The 17,480-nt window shown below is 37.8% G+C and overlaps 1 protein-coding gene across 18 annotated transcripts in view; it reads right to left on the bottom strand.

Annotated features, from left to right (window-relative positions):
* Positions 1-17,480, bottom strand: part of DST (dystonin) — a 480,488-nt gene that overhangs the window by 397,571 nt on the left and 65,437 nt on the right. The window lies entirely within an intron of this gene.

The raw sequence follows: 17,480 nt of genomic DNA, 5'->3' as shown, positions 1-17,480 counted from the left end.
CAGGATGAGCACTGTGGCAAATGTAATATGTTATATTGTTGGCAAATATGTTGGGCAAATGGAAGTCCAATAAAAAAATACACCAAAAAAAGGTAAAAAAAATAAAAAATAGGTAGGAGAAGACAAGATAAATAAGTTATGATGCAGGTTCAAGTAATAGTAAAATAATTGTGAATGTATTTTCCAAACAAGGAGATGATATATTTGAGATTTTGTATAGTATCATTCATATAGTAGTATATAAATATTGTTTAATGTGATGATATAGGACATTTCCTCTATTGCTATGTTTTAAAATATCGACTTTGAACTTTAAACAAAATTTTTTTTGCATTCACTTATGTCACTTGGCTCTTTTAAGCAGTTACATATTCTGTTGTTAAATGGAATGCAAGTTTTAAGTAGGTGAAATAATTTTTATTTTATGAGAAGGTATTATTTGAAATAATTTTTTAAAATCTTATATAATAATGATGGCAAACACAGTATTGTAAAAATGGGATACATAATATTTTAAATCCCTTAGAAGCAGTAAAAGACTATGAGTCACATGCATAAAACAACTATACAACTTAGGAAAGTGATGCCATGAAGGTGTGATGCTAATTTGGTAATGAAGCAGAAGCTACCAGGAGAGCCATCAAACAGTGTTCCCCAATCAACTTTTTTTGCGAATGGAAATAAAAATGTTTACACTTGAGATTTAAAAAAAAAAAAAATATATATATATATATATATATATATATATATATAGAGAGAGAGAGAGAGAGAGAGAGAGGGGAACATATATATATATATGTTGGTGTCATTAGTCATCAGAATAAAACAAATCAAAACCCACAATGAGATAACATATTACATGAATTCAATTAACAAAAATGTTTAAACTCTAATATCACTATGGGCAGAAAAGAACATGGCTCCACATGCTTGTTTATCCATGCAGATGGAAGCATAAGTGGTGTAAGTCTTTGAAAAACCATTTGGCATTTTCTAGTTTAACTCTCATGTATACCCTATGATGTAGTAATTCTGCTAAGCATGTAGCCAAGAAGAACTTACACATGCAGTGTAAATGGCATATGCAAGAAAACTTGGAGTAGCACTGAAATGAATAAAGCCTGGAAACAAATGCCCATCTACAAGTGCCTGAATAAATGAACAAACTGGTACATTCACACAAGTTGGATGAATACACTACAGTTTGAATATTAGCAATGCAATATTAAGTGAAAGTATGTTCCAAATAATTACATAAGGTATGATAGTCTTTCTTATTAAGTTAAAAACAACTAAAAATTTAAAATGTGAACTTTTTAAGAATACAAAGAGATGCAATAAACTCTGTGAAAAGGTAAACAAGATAATGATATAAATGTTCAGAATAATGGTTACCTTGAGTATTGAGCATTCAGGTGGCTGGAGAGTTCATATGATTGGACAGAGATGAAATCCTAGCCAATCCTAGCTTTTGTTTGGAATGGTGGGTTATAGGAGATAGATAGATAGATAGATAGATAGATAGATAGATAGATAGATAGATGATAGATAGATAGACCGACCAAATGACCAGGCCAGGCATGCAGCCAATGAGAGTGTCAGGTATCAACTATCTTACTTTCTTTTCATCATTCTTTATCACCATCATGCCACCCAAAATCTCTGTCCATCATAACCACCCATATGGGGCATTTATAGTTCCCAAAACCCTGTCAAAATATTATTTTGTTGGGGCAGCCCCGGTGGCGCAGCGGTTTAGCGCCAACTGCAGCCCAGGGCGTGATCCTGGAGACCCTGGATCAAGTCCCACGTCAGGCTTTCTGCACAGTGCCTGCTTCTCTCTCTGCCTATGTCTCTGCCTCTGTGTGTGTGTGTCTCTCTATGAATAAATAAATAAAGTCTCTTAAAAAATATATTATCTTGTTGAATCTGCAAGAATCCTATGAGGTATATATTGCTATTATTCTCATTCTACATCAAAAAAAAGCTATAGCTCAAAGAGATGAAGTAATTGCTGTAGTGTAAATCGAGGTCTTAAAACTCTCAGACTGTATCCTCGTACATAAGTCTGAAGAATACCTGTCCTTTCTTTTTCTTTTTTTTCAAAGATTTTATTATTTATTCATAAGAGACAGAGAGAGAGAGAGGCAGAGACACAGGCAAAGGGAAAAGTAGACTCCATGTAGGGAGCCCATGTGGGACTCGATCCTGGGTCTCCAGGATCATGCCCTGGGCCAAAGGCAGACAGACGCTCAACCACAGAGCCAGCCAGGCATCCCAAGAATACTTGTCCTTTCAAATGCTTCTCAACCCCCACTACAAATCATATGATGTTTAAAAGATTTTGAAGAAATAATGAAATTAAGCCTCCAAATCACAAAAGGCAGATTCCAAAGCTGACACCCTTGAGAGAGATGATTCCACAGAACAGTCCCCTCCCAACCACCTGAAGAAGGTCGTATGAACGGTCTGGTTATCTTCACTAACATCTTCTGCATAACTCCTTGCTGAGCTCATATTTGGAACTCAAGCCAGAAGATGTTTTGAGATATTCAAAAGGTCCTAGGCCTGTTTTAGATGTTCTGCCCGTATCACATCAGGCTTACAATCAGATACATTTTTTCATTGAATGTTTGAAAGAGCTTTATTATGTCAATAAATTTTTTAAAACAACTTTCTGAATTGATTTTAAATTTCACTTATGTATAATTATATAAAAGTTGAATTACAACCACCCAGTTTAAATACATTTTATAGGCATTTACTTAAAGTTTGTTTAAGTTTGGGGCACCTGGGTGCCTGGGTGGCTCAGTCAACTAAGCTTCTGCCTTCAGCTCAGGCCACGATCCCAGGGTCCTAGGATTGAGCCCCGCATCACATTGGGCTCCCTGCTCCATAGGGAGCCTGCTTCTCTCTCTCTCTGGCCCTCTCCCTCCCCCTGCTCGTGTTCTCTCTTGCTCTGCTCTCAATCTCTCTCAAATAAATAAATAAAATCTTTAAAAAATAATAATAATAAACATTGTTTAAGTTCAAGTTCCAAACTTTTTATTTTAGAATCAATAATATATTTAGGTCTGTCATTCCAAAAGCCTTTAAGGAGCGCACACTCTACGAACAGACTAGAGTCTAAGGGAAACACCACCTAGCCTTCTGGTCTGCACCTAAGGCTACAGACTTCTGGTGTGGATGGCAGAAGGCTGCCTCTGATTCCTCTGAAGTCTGTCCCTAAAGCTGCTGAGATCTCTGCACAGGCGAACTCACCCACCCCTGCCATCCTCGGCTACTGCCCCAAATTCAAGCCCCACGGGCAACTCTCCTCTCAAAGACTATCACCCTGCTGTCTATATCTCCTCCACCACTACCCTCCCTGCCAACTTTTTCTAGGTGCCCTTTGGAACCTCCATTTCACAGTCAATAAGCTCTACCTTCTCACAGAAAGTAGCAACTCCACTGCTTGTCTTACCTTAATCATTTATTAAGTGCCCACTCTCCAAACCCCTGCATTCCTCTACCAGAGGCTGCTCCTTCTCCCACATGTCTCCCATCAAAAGCCTGCCTCTGTTACATCTCTGCCATCATTCAAGGCCACTTTTGTCTCCTTTCTGAATTGTCTGACCCTTGGCGACACCACTACCTCATTAACTGAGGACTTTGGCATCTGACTCCCTGCTTCTTCTCCGCACTGAGTGTCATCATCAACTGGGAAGATTTCCACATCATTTGGATGAGCCATCTAACACTTCAACACAAAAGTTCCTAGCCTTCTGAACTCAAATAATCTTCACCTTCTCTCCTCTTCTGGACCATGGCCCCAACACCACCTGGAACTGAACCAACTCCAAAACTTCTCATTCTAACCCAACAAGATGATCTCAGATTTCTGGCTAATTCTCTCACCCCTTTTCAAGTTAACCAGACCTCCAACCCTCTTTATTTGTCATCAGATGCAATCCTGCCCTTGTGGTTTCCTGTTCTCCCTCCACTGGTCTCACAATGTGTTATTTCAAGCATTCTCTTGTCATCAATATATCAGCCACCCTCTCGAGAGCTATCAATTCTACCCTCCATATTGAATCAGCCAAAATATTCACCTTAACTCCTGATCCTATATTGCTAAAACCTGCTTTGAAAACATCACTCAGGGATCCCTGGGTGGCGCAGCGGTTTGGCGCCCGCCTTTGGCCCAGGGCGCGATTCTGGAGACCCGGGATCGAATCCCACATCGGGCTCCCAGTGCATGGAGCCTGCTTCTCCCTCTGCCTGTGTCTCTGCCTCTCTCTCTCTCTGTGACTATGATAAATAAATAAAAATTTAAAAAAAAAAAAAAAAAAAAAAGAAAACATCACTCAACCAGTCAGTTTATTTCCCCCAACAAATGTAAAAACATCTAACATCAATTGGCCCTGCAGCACTATTCCTATTTAACAAACTCCATCAATTCTAAAATGTACCTATTTCTGCTCTTACCCCTAGCTTTATTCTGTGCAGGCCCAAGGAAAGCCTCCCTTTCTTCTCACCAAAGCATCTCAAAATTCTCCCATCTTTTTTTTTTTTATAAAATTCTCCCATCTTAAGAAAGACATTTCTGGGTGCACCTGGGTGGCTTAGTCAGTTGGCCATCCTACTCTTGATTTCAGCTCAAGTCACAATCACAGGGTCATGAAATCAAATCCCACGTTGAGCTCCGTGCTGGGCATGCAGCCTGCTTAGGATTTTCTCTCTCCCTCTCCCTCTGCCCCTCACCCCACCTCTTAAAAATAAAAAAAGACCTTTCTGAATCCTACATCCTCCCTAGCTTACTGCCTAATTTCCTCATTCCCTTCTTAGGTAATCTACAATCTCTCTCCATGTCCTCATCTCCCATTCATTTTGCCCCCTTCATTTTTAAATTTGCTTCTATTTTTTATCAAAGACAGGCTCTCATAAGCTAAGAAGCTAATAATGCTAAAAAGTATTTGACCTAAAAGCCTTTTATGCAGATGCATGGTGCTGTCACTGATATAGATCTCTGATGAAATGTTACTTTATCAAAACACATTCTCTGAGTATGCAATATAAAACTGCAGCCCACCCTTCTACCCCCACCTTTCTTTCCCTCTTACCTCAAGCATTTTTTTCATACCACTTATCATTTCCTAACATAGTATATATTTAGCTATTCATTTATTATGTTTCTCCCCTTTTCGGAATACATGCTCTATTTTTTTAGAATCTGTGTCATAGAGCAGACATGTAATAAATATATTTAGTGGAATTAAGATATAACTATAATAGGATATTAAACTAGAACTTTTTTTGGTCTATTTTAGCTTGATGCCCCAGGAATGATACATAAATTCTCACCATCTCTCAATCCTAAAGAGATCCTAAAGGAAAATGCTGAAACAGCACAACTAAAAATATGCCCATAGAATTATGCCAGTCTGAGAACTGTTTTACTAGTCTGCTGCAAGGTAAATATGGAAATCAAGAGTATTTAGCAACTTTCTGAATAATTTGACATTGCTCTGGAAAAGCAAATAGTCAGCAGACTTGCCTTATTGAACAGACCATTTCAGGCACTACTGAACTCATATGGCAAGTCACCCGTGATATGAGCTGAAGAGATCAGTCATGCATTAAATGACCATATGTAGATCTTCAATGCATCAAAAATTAAAAAAAAATGTTCTCCACAAATGTGTGAAAAGTATTGTGCTAGAGCATCTATGAAAACCAATTAGAGTAACAAGAGTCCATCATCCACTCAGAGAGACAGACAAAGCCAGAAACCAAGAGAGATTGCTTTGGAGAAATCTACTGATGCTTTGAACATTGCCTCTTAGAAGAAGAGTCAGTGTTCTTACCCTGTATCTTATAACAAGAAATAGAGTACAAGGAGACCTCCTGAGGGGTTAAGCATGTCTCCCTGGTGTTAGAGAACATGACTAGAATATAACTCTCACCAAGAAAATTTAAAGGTGAAGACTGTGTCTGGAATAAAAAGCTCCCCAGGATTAAGCTAACCATCCTGATAGGCAAAAGCACAAGCTTTTGGGGAGCTTCACGTGGGTCCCAAGAGAGAGGGGCTGGGCTAATTTAGACTCCTATCCAAGGGGATTCTATCCAAAAGAACTTTGTAGATAGAAGAAGGGACCAAATAGAGGGGGTGAATCATCAGAAGCTCAGGGGGCCAATGCAGAATACACAAGCAAGGGAAAGATTCTTCCCACGTGAAGGAAAGTACAACACATGGAGAGGGTACCAAGCCAGATCTTAACTAAATGGGGCTGTGAAAGCTAGTCTTTTGTCCCTTAATCCCCTCTTCTCATTGGGCCAATCCTAAAGCAACAACTGGACCATATGGGAGAAAACAAAGAAGACAAAGAAACCAACAATGACCTTTGCCGCTTCCCCTGACTCTGACTCAGGCTCAGGGAAAAGAGGAATATTAACTTCAAATATGGAGTTGTGATAATACACAACACCTGCCTGGGGTTATGCTATTACTAGACTGTGCTAAAATCTTTAATGCTTGAAAGAAACCCCAGGACTTTCCATTTTTGCAGAAAAGTTGTGAAACCTGTCTTGCATTTTCTCTTAGAAGCAGAGAGTGATTTATGTGGAGATTGGCAAGAAGGAGTAAGTTGGATTTCTCTTTGCATCCTAATCAATAAACAGATTATACACAAAAATAGTGCATCTCCTCCTGGATGCAACCACTTTCAACTCCTTGGTTTACTTTTATGGTTGTACATAATATGCAAATAGTATATTTCTAGATTCATTAATTTAGACATTATTTATTGAGTTTCTATGGTGGTAGACAAAGATTATACCTTTCTTACATAAATTTTGCTTAAATCCACTGAATGTGGATTTAAGCAAATCCACATTCAGTGATTTCATGATTAATTCTATGTCAATATTATTCCCTGTTTAATCAAGTGCATATCAGGATTAAATTTCCTTGCTATTCAAACTTCCAGTTAATGACTGCCTCATTTCTTTGTATTTTCTTTATTTTAATATCTATGTTTCTGATTTGTTTGAAAGATTCACCCCCAAGACCCCAGTTCCATGGAGCTGGCGTACATAGGCCAGCTGAGGAGGGAAGGATCCAGCCCAACCAGATCCCAGGCGGCTCAGGGGGACTACTGAGATCTGATGAGAATATAAGAGCAGACCCACTCCATCTGTGCTAGGAGGATGGTGCCCAGAGGGAACTTGGGGATTCGCTTGGCCCAGATGAACCCAATTCCTCTGCCATTCAGGAAAGCAGTGGCTGTGCTGATGAAGGAGATCCAGCAGTGCCTTATTTTAGCATTTCTCCTCTGGAGCTTCACTGACTTCAGAGGCTGTGCCAGGTCTCCACCTGGGCTGCCATCCTCAACACTCATCCCAGGAAAACCAAGTTCACCTGCCACTCTGGCTATGCTTTGACACCTACCGAGAGCTCTGTACAACTCCTTTCAATGTAAATTTTCCATATGGCCATATTTGTTCCTTTTTTATTCCTGTAGAAATCTCTTCATGAGCCTTCCCATCCTCCCATCTCTGCCAGCTGCCACCTAGCTCTGCTGCACAGATATGAGTTTGGGACCATCTTCTTTTGTATCATCCTACAGATTCTCTTCACTTCTTTTCCTGTGTTAATCCTGTTTCCTGGATCTCATGTCTTTTTCTTTCCTGTTATATTCCATCATTTGAAATAAAACATCTTCTATCAGTCAAGTAAGAAAAGGTTCACCTGATAGAAATCTTGTGAATCCCTGCAAGTGTGACAATGTCATTTATCCTCATACTTTATTGACAGCTTGGGCTAAACATTCTGGATTGGAAGTCATTTTCCCTCAGAATTTCAAGAGCAATTCTTCATTATGTTAAAGCTTCTGATATTTTTCCAAAGTCCAATTCAACTCTATTTCCTCATTCTTTTTTTTTTTTCTTTCTTTTTTAAAAGTAGGCTCCACACCTAGTGCAGAGCACAATGCGGGGCTTGAACTCACAATCCTGAGATCAAGACCTAAGCTGAGATCAAGAGTCAGATCCTCAATCAACTGAGCCACCCAGGTGCCCTTTATTTTCTCATTCTTTGTCTTTTTTTAAAATCACTTCTACTGAGGAATAGTTTACATACAATAAATATAACCATTTTAACTCATGTTGATGTCTTCTTCTCTTTCACCTTCTCTCTACTCTTCCCTCCTTTCTCCTTACCCATGCTCTCCTCCACTCCTCCATCTCCCTCTCTCTCAGCTTATAGGATCATCTTATTACCCCTAGTGTCCTGCATCATATACTAATATGTCTTAACATATGTCTTTTATTTAATCATCATGTTAGGCACTCAGTAGATCTGAGTAACCAACACAGGGTTGGTTACTTAATAAACTATACACAACACAGGGTTCCAACACATGTCCCTAAGATCAACAGTCACATGGTTTTCCAACAGAGCCAGCCAGGTGCCCCTACTAGGTCTTTTTAATCTAAAGACTCACATTCTTCAGTTTTGAGACCTTTTGTTGTTTTATTTCTTTGACAATTTTCACCATTTTTCTCTTCCCTTTGAGGATTATCTAATTCAATAGAGATGGGTAACTCTGAGTTTCTATTGACTGCATCCAAAAAAAAAAATTTTTTTTTAAATATAAAACAGAAACTAAGGGGTGCCTAACTGGCTCAGTTCATAGAGCATGTGACTCTTGATTCCTGGGGTCATAAGTTTGAGCCCACATTGGGCATAGAGCCTACTTAATAAAAAAATTAAAATTTAAAAAAAAACAGACAACTAAATCAGTGGCTGTGCCACTTCATAATTCATCTATCAGTAGCAGTTGGAGGGCTTGCTAAAACACAGACTTCTGGACTCGGCTTCCAGAATTTTTTTTAAAGATTTTATTTATTTATTCATGAGAGACAGAGAGAGAGAGAGAGGCAGAAACACAGGCAGAGGGAGAAGCAGGCTCCATGCAGGGAGCCCGACGTGGGACTCAATCCTAGGTCTCCAGGATCCTGCCCTGGGCTGAAGGCAACACTAAACCGCTGAGCCACCAGGGCTGCCCAACTTCTAGAATGTTTTATTCAGTTAATCAGAACAAGCTTCCAGGTGATTCTGATCCTGCTAGACTAGGAACCATCTTTGAGAACCATTAGACCATGCTATTTATAACCCTGTAAGAGTAAAGGTAACCTGTAATAAAACAAATGATTCTTATCCATAACAATGCAAATGAATTTTGTCTAGTGATCCAACTGATTTCCACCCAGCAAAAATGGCAACTCCAATATCACATATTATTCACCCACAAGATATTAATCTGTTTTGCATCTATTAGCAAATTCGCTTCTACATTCTTGACTAATTATATATCTCCTTCAGACTCTCCTTTGAATTGATCTTGTTACCTGGCAGGCTCCCCCATTAATTAATGAGTTGAATAAAATCTTTAAATAGCCTTAGCTTATATTTATGAAGGGTCATGTTTTTTAAATTTCTTTAATTATATTTAAATATATTATATCTTCTCTTACCCTTTTGAGGATATTAAGAATTTTCTTCATCTCCCTATACTGTCACTATGTCCTCTGAATTCATCTTTTTACCCCCTTTGTTAGTTTGGAGTTTTTGTTTTCTCTCCTTTATGTTGGAGGCTTTCTTCAATATCTTGTGATGGTTAGCCATCTATTCACATTCAGGACGGAGATACTAAAAAGCTCAATGGAACCTTTGGGAATTTGATTTAGGTTTGTCCAACTACTGGGCTTTGCCAAAGCATAACGGATGAAGTGTGTCAACTGGTGGGACCCATTATCAAGAAATAGGTAGAAGTTTACTTTTTTATAGGATACCCACTAAAATCTGTCTTCCTCAGGATAGTTCAATTTCTTCAGAGTAGAGTCTTCCACTGACCTGTCTGAGAGGTATAAGCCTGGATGCTGGCATTCTGGAGCTGGGAGTATGGTAGTGGGGTGAGGGTGCTGAAGTGTAGAAGTCTTATCAGATTTACTTCCACACTGCACTCCAACCTTCTTCAATGCCTGTTATTCCTAAATCCATAGTCTCTCTGATTTAACTTTTTCAGAAATTATACTTTTTGTTTAAGATTTTATCGTTAAGTAATCTTTCCACCCAGCGTGGGGCTCTAATTTACAATCCCAAGATCAAGAGTTGCATGCTGTAGTCAGCCAGGTGCCCTAGAAATTTAAATTTTCTTCTCCTGTAGGGGTGAGGAGGAAGATTCAGATGGTTTTCCTGTCTAAATAGTAACGAAGGTGCCTGGTCAAATGCCCTTTATAGAGACTTTCAAACAATTCCTACTTGCAATCCTCATCTAATTTCTGCCTGCACCAAAACAAGGTGATTCCTATTCCTCTCTATGTCTAGGATGCTGGGAAAGGGGTAGTGGTGAGATTCTCCATACACTTTTTCTCTTCTTGGTTAAATCATTTACCTTTCTCCATTTGCTTTCATCTCCATGTACTGTTGTTCAAGATTACAAATGCCTCTCACTTTCATCACAGATTGACTTTATCTTTCAGTTTCTTGTTCTCCTTGTTGTTTTGGAGTGATTTTACAAAAAGAATCAGAGACTGAAAGTAACCTACTTGCTACCTTGAAATCAAAAGTCCCAGGTACTCTTTAATACACTGAAATCTGGTTTCTGCTCAACATCATACATCCAAAATGTCCTCCTTCCAAAGCACTTATGTCCTCTTTGTTGCTGCTTAAAGTTCAGAGCACAAATTCAGTCTTCACCTTTCTTGACTTCTTGGCAATATTTTATATCCTTACCACTCCTTTCTTGGAATTCAGACTTCTCTTGGCTTCTGTGACACCACTCCTGATTTCCCTCTCTGGTTATATCTTCCATTTGTTTCATCATGGTGGTTTTCTCTACCACTCTTTAGCTCTCATGTACCACACATACTAAATCCAACATATCTTCCTGCTCCACTACATTACACCCTATTCCTTTCATCTTGCTTTATTCCCATTTTAGTTAAATGCCACAATCTACCCATTTGATAAAGCTAGAAACCAACTATATATGTATCTCTAAAATTGTGGAATATATATAATATATATATATATATATATATATATATATATATATATATAATTTTCCTTACCATACATATTTTTGTTACCAAGTTATATTTATTCTCATTTTTATGGCTCTCAAATTAATTCCTCTTTTCACCTACATTATTACTATCTTAATTCAAGCCCTAATCATTTCCTACCTGGACCAAAGCATTAGTCTTCTCAACTCTAGCCCTATACCTTTCCAATCCAACTGGTAAACCAGCACTAGACTAATCTTTCTCAGCTGGAATTCTCATCCCAATCCTCCCTTACTCACTGTCCTCGGGGGCTCCCAATACCAAAAGATAAAGATCCAAATTTTTTAGCATGGCCAACAGGGCCCTTTGTGACCTTACCCATTCCGAGCCTTAAACTCTCTACCAGCTTCACTGGGAACTATCTCTACTTCCCCAGAAGGAACAGAGTTTTCTCAAACTGTTCCTTTAGGACATACTGCTCCCCCTGCTTGGAAGGCTCTTCCCTATTTCTTCAACATCCTTCAATACTCAGCTCAGCACTGCACTTCCTCCAAGAAGCCTTCTCTGAACTTCATATTTTGAGATAAATGACTCTCTAATATTATCTTAGAACCCCTCTATCACACTACATTGTAACCATCTGTTTGTCCCCTTCCACAAGACTGTAATATCCTTAAAGTCAGAGACCTTATGTTATTCACCTCCATATCTTCAATACATCTAGAACCCTGAACCATGCCTAGGTTGTATATCAGTAATAGTAGTAAACAGAGAAAGCATTCACTATATGCCAAGTGCTGTTTTCAGCACATTAAAAAGATGAATCTGCACAACAACATAATGTACTTATGACCCGCATTCTACAGTTGAGGAATCTGAGCCACAGAAAAGCTGAATAACTTACAGGACCCAGAGGCACTGAAGTAATATGTGTTAGAGCCAGAAATTTATTCTTGCATAAGCTATGTGGTTCCAAAATACAACCTCTTAGCCACTCCATCATACTGTTTATTATATTTGTGGAAAGGTTAAGTCTTAGCTCAAGCAAAACTAAACTGGGCCCATTAATAAACCAGGTACTCTGGTAGCATGTGACATAGAGAGTTCATTCCTCCTATGATTTCCTCTTCCTCAGTCTGATTTCTCACCTTACAATGTTCTCCTAGTCTATGATGGCTAAACAATAGCTATTCAGGAAAAAAAAGTATACCAGAGATTCATTATTAAAAATTTATTGAAATACCACAATACTCCAGAGCTAACTGAACACAAAGCATAGTCTCTTTCTCCTCAGGGGACATAGTTCTTCTCATTATTAAAGCCAGAACACAAGACAGAACTATTATGAAGAAATGACTTCGGAAAAATAATTTTAGTCCATTTCTAAGAAAGCAGTGCTATTCTAATTTTCAACTTCTCTGGCTCCACAATTAGAGATATTTTAAAACATCAACTAATGAAATACTTCCAGTGCCTTAAATATAAAACACTTTCTTACTCAAAGTTATATATACCTAGGGAAATAAAAAGAACCAGTGAAAATAACAGAATATATGGCAAATGCTAAGTAACTGCCATACATAGCAGACAATTCCTGATATCCAATTTACTCACCTTTCCACCCCACCCTAAGAGTTTAGGAGCAGGCCACGAGCCACAGAATTCTAAAACTCTCCTACCATACTCAGTATTTTACTACTGAAAATAGACAATAACACAACTGAAAAGCAGATCAACAATCAGATATGTCATTCAAGTTGTTTTCTTTATTGGTGAAAATCACAAATTTCTCTAATTTGTCATCAGTGGTAGACATCAAGTCTGACCATAGTTCACACTTTGTTAAATGGGAGTCTAGTTTTGTTTCACAGAGACCAAACAACAACAACAACAACAACAACAACAACAACTAAAGGATAGAACAAGGTGCCAAGAATCTTGGCTAATGACTTTTTGACACCTCTTTAAACTCCAAAGAGCTGAATGAACACATGGCACTCCACTGTGAAGTCAATGTGCAGCCTGAATGTATAATTTTTGCCCTTCTGAACTCTTGAGACAAAGAATCATACGAAATAATGTTTAACCTTCTTGGAATGCAGAAGGAGAAGAAAAGGCTGAAACTGATATGTCACAACTGATTATAATCACAGTTCAAGGGACTTGGTTACCCTTATAGCTAAGAAAAAGGGAGCTCATTTTCAACACTTATGCTGGCTATTTAAAAATAATTTTTCCGCAGCTGCAAGTTATAAAAATTAATAGCATGAAAGCACATGTCCTGTAAGGACCCCATTGCTTCTGAAAGATCTATGCCAAGGTAACCAGTTTTTACAAAAGTGAACAGAGTTTTGGTGGGTTTTTGTGGTTTTTTGTTTTTCACATTTGGCAAAGCAGCTAAAAATATAATCCATTCTCAATTATCCATGCCTATTTTTTTAAAGATTTATTTATTTACTTATTGAGAGAGAAAGAACAATTGTGGGGGAAGGGCAGAAGGAGAGGGAGAGAATCTCAAGCAGACTCCTCACTGAGTGCAGAGCCCAAAATGGGACTTAATCTCAAAACCCTGATATCATGACCTGAGCCAAAACCAAGAGTCAGATGTTCAACCAACTTAGCGACCCAGATGCCCCTGCCCACTGCCAATTTATAATAGGGTTAATATATAAGTAATAGTCACAGATAATTCTAAAGCACCCTAATAATAGTTTCAAACTTTCTTAAGTAAGCTTTAAACAGAGCTAGAAATGTGTAAACCATCAGCTCATCTCTCTATTTAAGCAACAAAAAAATAGAAGTATGAGCAGCAAAATGAAAGCAAAGAATCTACTTCATAAAAACCATCTCCTGAATAGAGAGTCACATAATGGAACGTGATGTCAATATTAAAGATTAACTAAAATCAATTAGGCAGTTCAATAGCTTTCATTTCCACCATCATCAAAATTTCATGAGCTCTGTAAGAAGATATAAGTATAATCTGCTGGAATAAATTTATAACTGTAATGGAAGAATTCTATTTACCATGAAAAAAGTTTTTAAAACTAGGTATCACTTGAGTTTCAGCAAGACAAAATCAAGCAGTGTGACAGCATGTTGCCTTTTGGGTCAGTTTTGTTTTAATAATGGTTCTATTTTCATATCAATAAATCTACCAAGAACAAAAACAGCAATCTCAGAGAAAATCAGTTTTCAGATATTTAAATGGAAGAATATGCCTATATAATTCTTCACCTATTTTACATTGTTAAATTTTAAATAATAGCACACTTTTACAGCATTCACTAACATGCTATTATAAAATGTTCTCAGTAAAACGCTGACAAATAAACAATAGTCTTGTTAAAAGAAATAAAAGCATTAAAAGATAGCCATGGGAACATTGCCCCCTTCTGTCTTTCTAAAAACCTCCTTAATAGTAAATACCTAAAATCTGGAAATGTTATTAAAATAATTTAGTTCACTCTATGAAAAACAAAAGCCACAAGAGGAACTTAATAAAGCAAAGTGTTGATGATATAAATTTCACATAAATACGTGTTTCACTTTTTTTAATGTCTTAAACCTTTCATTACGGGACATTTCAGGCTTATATAATAACAAAGTATAAGGAACTCTCATTTACACATTGCCCACCTTTAGCAATTACTAAGTCCTGGTCAGTGTTGTTAGGACTAAATTCTACCCACATTTCCTCCTCCACCCCACTGGATTCCCAGTGGATCCCAGGGATCTTAATATTTCATTACTAAATACTTCACTCCATCTCTCTAAAAGATATGGCCTGCTTTTAACAAAATCACAATACCATTACCAATCTCAAACATTAGTATCAATTTCCTAATATCAAATATCTGGTTAGTCCCCAATTTTCTCAAGAATTCTCCTTTTACATTCAGTCTGTTCATTCAAACAAGGCCTACACATTACATCTAATTGATAAGCCTCTTTAAACTCTTTTATTCTACAGATTACCCCTCCTGCTTTTTGTTTCTTGTAATGTTTGTTGAAGAAATTACTGTTTGTCCTAAGGTTTTCCACAGTAAAATCTGGATTTTACTAACCGTATCTTCAGTAAATCATTCAACATATTCCTCTGTCCTGTTTTGTGTAAATTTGTAATTAGAACTAGTGGTTTGATCTGATGTAGGTTCAGTGTTTTTTGCAAGAATATTTCTTAAGTGTTATACAAGGCACACAATGTGTGGCTGCCTCTCTTGTGGGGTAAAAAGTCACTGATGATCACTGGCTTGGTTCATTCTTTCATTAGGGTTTGCAAAATGGTGACATTCAAATTTCATCATGCTTTTATCCCTCAACAATTATTTGATTACCATATAAAATAATTCTTATAGCAAAGACAAGACAATGCTTGATTCCTTTCCCTTTACCACTTTTCAGAAAAGTGACTTGGTTCATTTAGCATTTTCCAAAGATCACTCTAATCAGGTGAGTTTTTTTTAAAATATCATAAATTCATGGATTCTAAATATATTGATGTGTGCCAATCCACTGTGATCATTATTCTTACTGATCAGGCAGTAGGAACCTCTCCTAGTTGACCCTTGGTCCTTCTGACAAGACCTCAGTAATCTTTGATGCTTCCTTGCTTTCTGGTTTGACAGGATGCTCCACGTTCATTCTACATTTCTTGTTCCAGATCTGGATCAGCCATCTCTCCTAGGAGTCTGTGATGGCTGCTGAGGATGCTTCGACTTGATCCCCTCCACGCAGCCAGTACACTCCCAGCTGCTGCTAATATTGACTACTAACGGCTCATATCTGCCCCTTTTTCAAGGAACTCCCCTGGGCTACACCCAGATTCCTCACACCCCCATCCCGGCAGCCCATGGCCAGTGACTAACTGAACTGAGGAACTAAAGGGTCACTTCAAGTTGAGACTAACTCTAGGGGGTAATTCATGCACTAGAGCCCAATGTAAGTCCAGGCTGAAATTAGTCTCCAGCCAAGCCTTTGTCCATGCTTATTAGCTTTTGCCCCTCGCCCTATCCTGCTTCCCTTATTCTCCTCCTGAGAGCTCTCCTTCAATAAATCACTTTCATAAGACTGTCCCCTCTCCTCAGGTTCTCATTGAAAAACCCCTACCAAAGACAGAGCATTAGTTTGTTTCCCTAAGAAATGATATTAGGATACTGTGATAAGGGTATTACTACTGGATTGGTCATTGTTTCTAGACCTGTTCAGTGGAAACAGAACAAGGAAATAATTCTTTTAATGAGAACATCCATTATGAGGTCAAACTGATATTTCCAACTCAATTTTAGGATAACAGGAATTTAGCTCTGATTTTATACCTGCAACTCTTCTCTCTCCCCCTGAAAATCCCGGCTACTAATAATATCAACATATCTATCTGCTAAATAAAGTTTCTAATGTTTTTTGATACAGAATAGAAATTGATCATGAAATAATACAATCTTTCAAATTAATATCAAGTTGACATTGTTTTAGAACAATACTGTTCATTCCATGTTTTAATTCATATGCAAATGATCATACAATAGCCTTTAAAACCTCAAATAATAATTTATACTCTAAGTAGTTTCCATTTTTAAGAGTAATGATACCAACTTTCACTTATATGAAATATGTCTTGCCATCTGATATTCAATCTATCATCATGCCCATACAGTGCACACAAGAATATGTGTGCAGTTAGCAATTAGCAATTCAGTCCTTTTCTTGGCATTTACTACTTGTAATTATCTCTTCTGTACCTTGTGCTGTTCATACTTCATGATAATTTTATTTAAAATAAGCTAAATGGGGGCGCCTGTGTGGCTTAGTTGGTTAAGCAACTGACTCTTGGTTTTGGCTCAGGTCATGATCTCAGGGTTGTAAGATCGAGCCCTGTGTCTGGCTCTGTCCTCTGAGAGACAGTCTGTGCTTGAGATTCTCTCTCACTCTCCTTTCTCCTTCTGCCCCTTCCCCCACTCACTCACTCTCTCTCTCTCTCTCTCTCTCTCAAATAAATAAAAAAAATCTTTAAAAAAATAAATCAAATTAAATAAGCTAAGTGTAAATCCCCTCTGATGTTATCATTGGAGCCCTTATTCTATTAACCATTATTCTTATTCTTCTGCCTCCTTGCCTGCAGTTGTTGTTTAAACTCAATTTCTCCTTAATTGCAGTAAAATACACAAAACACAAAATTTATCATCTTAACCTTTTCTTAGTGTACAGTTCAGTAGTTTTAAGTATATTCATGCTGTTGTGCAACCATCACTACCATCCACTTCAGAACTCTCTTCATCTTGCAAAACTAATAAAAACTGTTCCAGTTAAACAACTCCCCATTCTCTCTTCCCATCAGTCCCTGGCAACCACCACTTTACTTTCTGTCACTATGATTTTGCTATTCTAAGTATTTCACAGAAGTATAATCATACAGTATGGATTCTTTATTT

Source organism: Canis aureus, chromosome 7 (assembly GCF_053574225.1).
Source record: "Canis aureus isolate CA01 chromosome 7, VMU_Caureus_v.1.0, whole genome shotgun sequence".
NCBI classification, from domain to species: Eukaryota; Metazoa; Chordata; class Mammalia; order Carnivora; family Canidae; genus Canis; species Canis aureus.
Note: the sequence above shows the minus strand (reverse complement) of the source record. Positions and strands in the feature narration are given on the sequence as shown.